This window comes from Cibotium barometz, chromosome 50, assembly GCF_041138505.1.
Source record: "Cibotium barometz isolate CiBa-2024 chromosome 50, ASM4113850v1, whole genome shotgun sequence".
NCBI classification, from domain to species: Eukaryota; Viridiplantae; Streptophyta; class Polypodiopsida; order Cyatheales; family Cibotiaceae; genus Cibotium; species Cibotium barometz.
Window position 1 is genome coordinate 44,089,344 of NC_141095.1, and position 10,014 is coordinate 44,099,357.

Genomic DNA, 10,014 nt, shown 5'->3' on the forward strand with positions numbered 1-10,014 from the left:
ACTTTCCTTTTTAAAAAAACAATCTTAAAGCTTTAAAAAGAATTGAAGTCGGCCGCTTATGGACTACATTATTAGCCTATATCCACATATCACTACCATATAAATGGCTACAATCCTTGGCCAATGATATAAGTTTTATTTTTTTATTCCCCTAAGCCTAAAGTTTTAATGTGATGACACTAGGTATGAGACATAAGGGTTACTATATGTCATAGACACCCCTTCACATGCCTCTTCATGTGAAATGAAGGTGCTCTGGTGGGGGACATGAGAATCACAAGTTTTAGTCATTATTGGATGTGACTGAGTGAGCGATATGTATTCATGCCTTTGCCCTGAGTGATTGAGCCCACTAGGAGCCCAAAATACATATGGTGATTTCAACATAAAAGACATGGAAGGTTACAAGATTTCTATCAAGATTCAAAGTGCCAATATAAGTAATCAAGAAGAATGAGTAATACAAACACAAATAAATGATATATCTCATCAAGAATTCATTGTTTAATAAAGTAAATCCGTGGGAGGGTAAATAATGAATAAGATGGTTGTGTTCTTGTTGTTAATTATGGTTCATTCTTTGATTCTATCCATCATTAATATGTTCTCTTAATTGGTTGTTGATGATAAGATATATTTTCTTACAAGAACATTCTCTAATTAAATATTTCTTGTAAGAGTACCATTTTTAGAGCGCAACCAAGGAAAGTTACACTCAACAATTAAGAAGAAGTTACAATCAATAATTTAGAAAAAGTTGATTGATAGAAAATTACCAACAAAGAAGGATTTGATGAGAAGAATGAAACACAATTAGCAATTAAGAAAAGAAAAGGAGAAATGAATAGAACTAGTCCTCATTGGTAAGATTCTTACTCCCTCTACTATACATAATTCTCGAGAGAAGAGATAACAAGGATACTAGGAAAAGAAGATGCTACTCTTGGTCTCTTAGCAAGAAAGCTATTATATGGAGTGATTTCCTTTCCTATCTCTTTATTGAGAGGGTTAGGATGCAAATCCTAGGACTAGAGCCTACGATACTGTGTGTACCATTGAGCTAAGTTTTGGGTCAAGTAGCGGGATTAGGATTCCCCTTGATTTTGTGTTCATGCCTTGGAAAGAATCTTACGAAGTTATGAATTTGAAGAGTGGAGAAGCCTCATTACCCTAATTCAAGAAAGGAGCTTCTTTCATTCTTTGTGAGAAGGTTGAATATTTTTAAAGGCTTATTCCTAATTACCAAATTCTAGTAGCTTCCTTACAAGAAGTCCTAAAGAAGGAAGAATTTTAGTTTCCACTTTCCATACCAATTTTCTTACTGCCTATTGATAGGTTCTCTTGATGGATCTTGCTTGGATTTCCCTAGAAGCAAAGAGAGGGATTACAAAAAAGGTGTGAGATAGTGAATTTATTACTTTTGAGCATAAGAAGACATTGGAATAAGAGTTAGATCAAGCTTCAACTTCCACAAGAATCAGCATAAGGAAGAAGAAAGGAAGTACGATTGGGTTCTCTGGGTAGACTTGTGGGGAGTTGATATTGTTAATAGTTATATTGACAATCTCTTGGCCATTCAGCTAGCTACCTATTAGAGGGTAATTGAAAAAATACAATAGCACAATCCACTTTGATTCTTGCTCGGATATTGTCGAGGATAAAGGCCAAAGAACTTTAATTCTTTACAAGATAAGTTTTGACAGCTTTAGGAAGTATTACCATTTTGTGGTGGGATTGTAGGATTTTGTCCAAACACAAAGAAAGAATTGGAAGATCTAGAGACCTTATGGGACAAGATGGAACCAACAAATCATAGATTAAGCCATAAAAAGATTGCAAAGGATTTTAAGAAGAGAAAGACAAAGACATGCCTAGGAAAGGCAAAAAGGAGTAGACCAAGCCCTTGAAATTATGCAATTCTGATTCCTAGACATGGCATACCAAACAAAAGCACCAATAGGTGCTATCCCAATCCAGATAATGCCATATGGATGTCATTACTAATCTTCAAAGGAGAATATAATGAAGATCCTCATCTGCATGTTAACGGGGATGTTAATGATCACCTTATGGATGTCATTACCAATCTTCAAAGGAGAATATAATGAAGATCCTAATCTAAATGTTACAGAGTTCCTCTAGCAAGAATAGCTAACAATGTCAGAATCCCCAAGCATTGGCTAGCCATCTTCCCTATGGTACACACGTGAGACAAAATGATGGAAGATTTGGTAAATTAGCATGAATTGAAGCAGGAGTTCCTTACACACTTTTGGAGGGAATAATTTGTGGATAGAATGAGAGATGAGTTTATAAACTTAGGATAACTGCAAGGAGAAAGGATTTATGAATAGAATGAGAGATGACTCTATGAACCTGGAATAACTGGAAGGAGAAAGGGTAGAGTCTTATGTATCAAGATGGGGAAACCATAACATTGATGATGAAATACAAAAAGGAGTATTCTTAAGGGGGCCAGACCCAATTTTTGGAGCTAGAATGTCCAATTGCCTTACAAGATGCATTGAACAATAATTAGGATATATGATGAGGTAGAAACTAGGATAGCATAGTCGACAAGAAGAGAAGTATTACCCACCCTCCCAATAGGATAATTAGGTTATATGATGAGGTAGAAACTAGGATAGCATAGTCGACAAGAAGAGAAGTATTACCCACCCTCCCAATAGGGAACACTTATGCCAAATCCAAGAATGAATAGTGGAACCCAATGATTACCTCCTCCTACTTGGGGACCAGCTTGGTCCCAGTCCCTGGTCCCAGTCCCAACCTCCTCGTGCACCTCCCCATCCATAATGGAACCAACCTTCCTAGACCTAATAGCAAAATCAAGCCCCTCAACAAAGCTAGGCACCAAGGAACTCCACCCCATCAAGGCTAGTGTATACAAGCATAATGGATACCCCCCAAGCTTGTGCCCAAACTAAAATTGAGGAGAATATTAAAGGTTATCTTGCCAACATCAAGAAAGAATTAATGGTGGATGCCATAATTAAACAAATGAAGTAATGGCTCTTGTGCCCAAAGTGCACTTGAGGAGATTATTAAAGGTTAGCTTATCACACCTCTTTTGCCAACATCAAGAAAGAATTAATGGATTCCATGATGGAAAAAATGAAGTAATGGCTCCTGCCCAAAGTACACTTGATGAGAATATTAAAGGTTACCTTACCACCTCTCTTTCCAACATCAAGAAAGAATTAATGGATGCCATGATGGAACAAATGAAGTAAATAAGTGTTAACACTACTACCTCTATGGACCTGGAGACACCTTGAGGGGCCAACACATGGTTCAAGAAGTGACACTAGTTGGAGACACCTTAATGAGGGACAACACATGGTGCGAGAAGTGCCATCCAGTAGGCCCCCATAGAGTGTACCAAGAAGCCGGCCATCCCAGAGGCCTTTTGGTCATAATGTGTTTAAGAAAGGACCATAGTGAAGAAATTTTATCCTTGAAGCATATATATGAGAGAAGATAGAAGGAAGAAGATCAAAGGTTCAACCTCTTAGAAGCCAAGATGTCAACCAAGGACATTGGTCTTAAGCCTCAAGAGTTTGGATCAAATTTTGGCCCAAGGAAGGTTCCATCCCAAAGTTATAAAGGAAGACCTCAAACCCCAAATGAAAGGGCCAAGTGGAATGTTTTAGGTAAGGAGAGAAGGGAAATATAGCTCCAAATGGTCCAAACCCCCAAAAGCAACAAGGGTACAAGCCCTTATATGGAAGATACAAAGAGGAAGGCCACACTACCAAAGACTACCCTAGCTCCAACGTGGAACCTAGGGAAGAAAATACCAAACAAGAGACTGTTAGAAAAGATGGATCTAGAGCTCTCCATAGCCATTTAGGTGATGATGAAGAAGGTGAGCTAAGGTTGATAGTAATGAATTGGAACTCATCTTTGTAATAAATTGTGCTAGCGACTCATTAAAGTTCATTTCTAGCCCATAGAATTCTATTTTGAGATGGATTTCTTGATTCTTGACTTTAGCTCCAAACACTTGACTCAACTCATACCATACATTTTTAGCATGTTCCTTGGAGTCTATGTGATGGATAAGGTGAAGCCCTAGGTGTAACCCGATGAGTGAAAGTGCTTGCTTATCTTTTTCTACCCACTCATAATTAGGATTAGCAGGTGCACTCTTTAATGAGTTTCCATAGCTTTTTGTGCATGAGAAGCCCAAGTATGGAACCCATCCCTAGTGAATCTTTCAACTTAACTCATTATGTTTGATGCCATTTGTGAAGGTCTTCCTAAGTTTACACTTAAGGAGTGGCTAGTCGCTTACACTTAAGCAGTGTCTAGCCGCTTACAATGCAATAAAATATGCTCAAATTCTTCTTGATAACCTCCCAAATGTTAGTTTTTCTATTTTTCTGGCATGCACGGTCGATGATTTGAGTTAGACTTTGGACTGTAGAGTCCTTAGTATATGGGTAAATGGGTAAACACCTCCTAGGAGGGATTTAGATAATTATGAGCACATTCAATACAAGAGAAGGTTGTCCCAAATTTATACAAATGCATGGCAAGGACCTCTTCCAAAACTTTCCTTGGTTGAATGTTTCCACATCACTTACCACAATGAAAATGTGACATTGCATGAAGATATTTAGTCATTACATGTTGTTACTCCAAATTTAGTATATCCTTATCCTTGAGAGAGTATTAAAGGACCATTGAGCTAGCCAAACGAGACTTTATTTACAAGTTCAATAAAAAGAAAAAAATTTACAAACTACATGGACAAAGAGCTCCACAATTGCTATACCCAAGAATATTCAAGGATGCAAACAACTAGAAGAGCTTCATGATCATGTGACAAAAGAACAATGACTTTTCTAAAGTCCTTCTTCCTATCTTCAAGGATACCGAACATTTGTTTGGTGTGCATATTCACCCATTTGTTTAGTGTCCATTAATTACATGTTTGCTTTCAACAAGTTAAAATGAGAATAGCATAAGATGCATACCTTATAAAAGACTAATAAACTCCACACATGCCCTCACACATTTGCATGCTTTAGGTAGAACATAACAAGGGACCCAAAAAAAAAGCATTTAAAAGTGAACAAAATGATTACGATCAAGGGAAAAAAATCAAGTATGTGCAAAGTTTTGAAAAGAAGAAAGATAAATATTTTTTATTGCTGCATATATATGGAAAAGAAAAGTCGTGTATACAAAAATGCATTTCAAGCAATTTATACATGAACAATACAAATACTATAGAGTGAATCAAATGAAGCACTCATTATCTTAAAAAATCCTAGCATACTTCCAGAGACTAGATGAAATTGGGATGAACTCATTACCATCAACAATTGCTCTCGTGAAATTTTCAATTATCTTCCAAACAGAAAGAAAGGTAGCACCATAATCTTCATGATCACAACGGTGCTCATCATTAACTATAATGATGGGATTATTCCTAGTACCAAGAGATCCTAGATCTTGTAAATTTTATTCATTTGAGCCTTTCTTTGCATCATCATCTTTTTGTGTTGCTGATGAGCTGCATTGTGAGCATTAAAGTATCTAACTCTAGGGACATCCATGAACATTTCTTATATATCAAGACACTGAGTGAGATGAGACATTTTCATTACTTTCCTTATTGCAAAAGACCTTTTGCAATCCATACCATTGCTAATCTTTGGTATTATCCATGAAGCTGTTAGATAATACTTGTTGATCCTAACCACCTTTAGTAAGGTGCTAGACAAAGTAGCATCTAGTCGATTAGGGATGTAGCTATCCATGAAAACATATGCCCGCTCAAAAAGATTGACGGGAAATATTCTTCAAATCACCTTGCCTGTATAAGACATATAATTGATGTCCTCGTGTGATCTCTTCTGTAGACACATTATGGCAAAAAAATCTAAAATGTGTCTTATGCAAGTCCTTCATGTGATAATCGACCATGCCTTTGAATGTATGCATCCTGATTTGATGCAAACCTCTACACATTACAAGTCCTCCTTTTGGTTTGAAATAGTCCAACTTATATACCTTTTGACAACCTTTTCTACACTGATATAGGGACAACAATGTTACTATCATTTGAAAGAGAAGATAATTCAAGGTACCTCCTATCTCCAAAAAGAATAAACCCTTCATGCATTCCATCTTGATGAACTCCCCTAAGAGTTCCCACTAAGGCAAATTAATGTCTTAATTTGCCAATCCTAGCTGTGATAGAAACCTTAAATCATCTAGCTTTGTGCTCAAAATTTTGGACACTTTTAAACAGATGGATCCGAATGCACACGTTTCTCCCTAACATCTTTGAAAATTTTGCTCGATGCTTCTGAAGAACCTACATAGTACAAATACATAAACGTCTATTTGATATAGCCTACGTTTCCATGTATTTCAAAATAAAAGATAAAATTTACAAGCATAATGTACAAAGAATAAACTAAAAACAAAGTGTTTAGCAAAGGACTGCGCTCACAGCAGCATGAAGATTTCAGACTATTGAAGGTCCTTTCAGAGGCATCAGAAGATTAGAAACTAGCAATCTTGGAATAGTGGATGTAGAGCTGTCAGGTTCATGGCACATTGAGAGAAGAAGAGAAAGGTCGATCCCCCTCCTTTGATGACATTAGTAATGTCATAAAATAGTGTTCTTTTGGGCACTATCATAAATACACAAAGACACAAATAGCACGAATTTGTAAGATACACACAAGTAGACACACAATAAGCAGTATTGGACAATTGTCATAGTTTGTGCATGGTATATGGACATGAAGATTAAGAAAGAGCAAATCACAAATGCATTCCATGCTTGTGACTCAAGGAGAGAGAAAAAGTCACATGCATTTAACACATGGAGAAGAAGAGGCAAGAATTAACACCTGGAGAAATACAGAAGAAGCATATACCAACACATGCACAAGAAGACAATTATTATTTAACTCAAAACTTTATTCAAACCTTCAAAACGAGCATCTTCTTCATAGATATTAATTATTACCAACCCAAAGTAACATTTTGAGTGCATATTGCCTTCAAGAATACTAAACATTTTCAACTTCATCCAATAGTTCCATGACATCCTTAATGCACAAGGTATGTTGACTACTTTTATCAACATTAACTCAACTAACCAACTCTTGTGACAATTTGCCAATCTATGACCAAAATCATATCTTTTACAAAACAACAACTTTCCCCTAGTACTTCCTTTTATGTTTCCAATTACCATAAATAAAGATTCATGACTAATGGCTCTTTCACGAGTTTCCTCCCTCTTTCCACCTCTAGGAAAATAGTTTCTTAGTGTGAGTCTTATACTCACCTACATCAAAAAACTCCACACTCCTCCCTCCCCACGATATGGGTGTGGAGCTCTCTGGAGTGATAAGAAAGCTGTCCATACAATAGACTAACACACTTATTGTTGATGATCGATTACATCAACGGCCTTTCAAAACATGAATTTATGTATTCTGTTTGTAAGACTACGAGAAAATTGTTGATCTTACGATTCTACTATAATCTAAATTGCTACATCCATCAATCTAATCAATAAGTGCATGACCTCTTTTCCATGTCCACGTTCTTTCAAATCTTCCTCTTAAATCTAAAGTTTGGACCCTTCCATGGCCACATTTGTTTCTTAACACGCGAAAATCTTGTTCGATGAAAGTTTAATATAATCATGGATACCAACACAATAACGTAGATGTCTACCTAAAATCATGTGAAATGACACCTCTGTATAAATTTAAAGCCATTGTAATAATGGTGTTATCAATCACCAAAAAAATCATTTGTGACTATTTTTACAAGTATGCTTAGGATTACCTACATCACTTACTAGACTAAATTGTGTGCATTATTCAACTTTCCTATTTCTCTCGCTTCACTTTTTGCAATAATTCCATGTTGAGAATATATACAAAGATAACATAATGTTAACTACATCATATGCTTGCTTATTTTTTCAAGTTCCTACCCTATCACGGACCATTTTACCTTAAAGAGAATAGGATTAAAAAAATTAACACTCAATAGAAGGATAAAAGTAAAAAAACCCTTCTCAAACAAAGGCTAAAAATTTTGGCTTTTCACCCAAAGAAAAATTTTAGATTTAAAAAAAATAAATCAATAAATTTAAAATCAAGCTTATCTACCAATGGAAAAATTTGTTTCTTAAAAAAAATTCTAATTAAGCTTGTCTTACCTTCTTGCCACCTAGAGACTGTGGTGACTTGAACCTTCTTGAATGCTCAACAACTTGAGACTAACCATATCTAGATTCTCCAAGGATCCAAACTATGGAGATCTAAGAGATAGATTCTTGCAAAATGTTCATTTAAAACCACGACACTATTGTATCATGTGGGATATAAGAAATGATATCCCAGATGTCCTTTCACTCTCGACCTCGAAAGATATTAAGTTCAATGTTTATATCAGCTTTGGAACCTTCCCAGGTTTTTGCTACACATGCAAGCAAGCTGGCCACTTTGTGAAGGACTATCCCCAGCCAAGTCGAGGAACTAATTCCACTGCAAGTGAAGATTTCAAGAAGAGTGTAGACTCATCCTCGACTCCCTCAGATGCCTCTCCCATTCCCGTAGCCCAAATGCTAGGCGCAGAGTCTTTGCAAAAAAGAGAGAAAATTGCTCAGAGATCAGGGGTCTGGGGTAGTAGGTAAGAATAATCCATCACACCCTCTGCTACAACCTAAAGATACTAAGGTCTCCTTGCAAGGACAAAGCAAAGAACCTCTCAAGAAGGAAGCCCATGCCAAGGGACAAATCCTCATTTTGGGTAATAATATGATGCTTTGGCGACTCTGGAGCCCATTGAGTTGGATATGTCCCAAGATGTTTAATATATTTGTGCACACAAAGGTGAAGATCACTGTTGGTGGCCATCCAGCCGTTGGCCGCCGCCCAAGCATATCCGCTAAACAACTACTCTGGAATGGAATCAACTTTCTTCCTTCTAACTGAATCTTGCCAACAGGTAGTACCCAAGAAGATGTAAAAGGGAAAAGGGAAACTACCCAAAAAGATACGGGAGGGAGAAGAGAGTAGAGAGTGTGAACTGTGGGGACTATTGTGGTGTACTTGCTGCTAGGCTTTCACTCTGATGATACAGTGATTATTGGTGTAATTCTCCATTCTCTCTATTGTGCAATTCTGATTGATTTTTAGGTTGTGTTAGTGCTTTCTATTGTTTGGCTATATCTTCTATCTGGAATCTGGTTCCAATGTCATTCTTGTCCGAACGTGACTCCTATCTAAAAACAGAATCAGGCGCCACGTCAAGAATCTCATCGGATGCAAGAGCTAACCTCTACGCTATCACGCGACTAACTCACTTAGCTTAGGCAAATCGATGGTGCAACACGCTAGCATTGGCTTATCGTGTTGAACATGGTTACATTAGTTGTGTCTCCTCTCGAGCCAACTAGGTGGTTTGAAACCACGCAAGTGCTGGGTCTCGACCACGAGATACCGATACTTTTGGCAATCCTACTGGAGAACTCGTACGCCAAGTAGAAGAGTAGAGAGATCGAGGCTAGTATAGGTTAAGTCCTACATAATCAGTAGAGTAAACTAATCAAAAGAAGTCCATAAAGAAAGCACACACTAACTAATGTCAGGAATGCTAACTAGAGAGTCATAAGAGTACAATGAAGCAAGCATGGAGAACGAAGGAAGCTCAAATCAAAAAATGCGGTACCACTATAGATAGACTAAAGCTATAGAACAAGAAACACCACTGCATTGTCCACTGCGCCGACCAAGAAGATTAGCAAACAGGATTCCACAGCAGCAAGAAAGATTGATTCTGGAACCACTAAGAAATCATGAAGAAGATCGCCACAAGAACTGCCAAAACAGGAGGCAAGAAGCTCATGAAAGGAAAGAACTGGCAAGCTGAGGGTAGGATGTCCCTTAAGTACCCAAAATTCAAAGGCAAGAGTGAGGAGGATCGAGATGCCCACATCTTCAC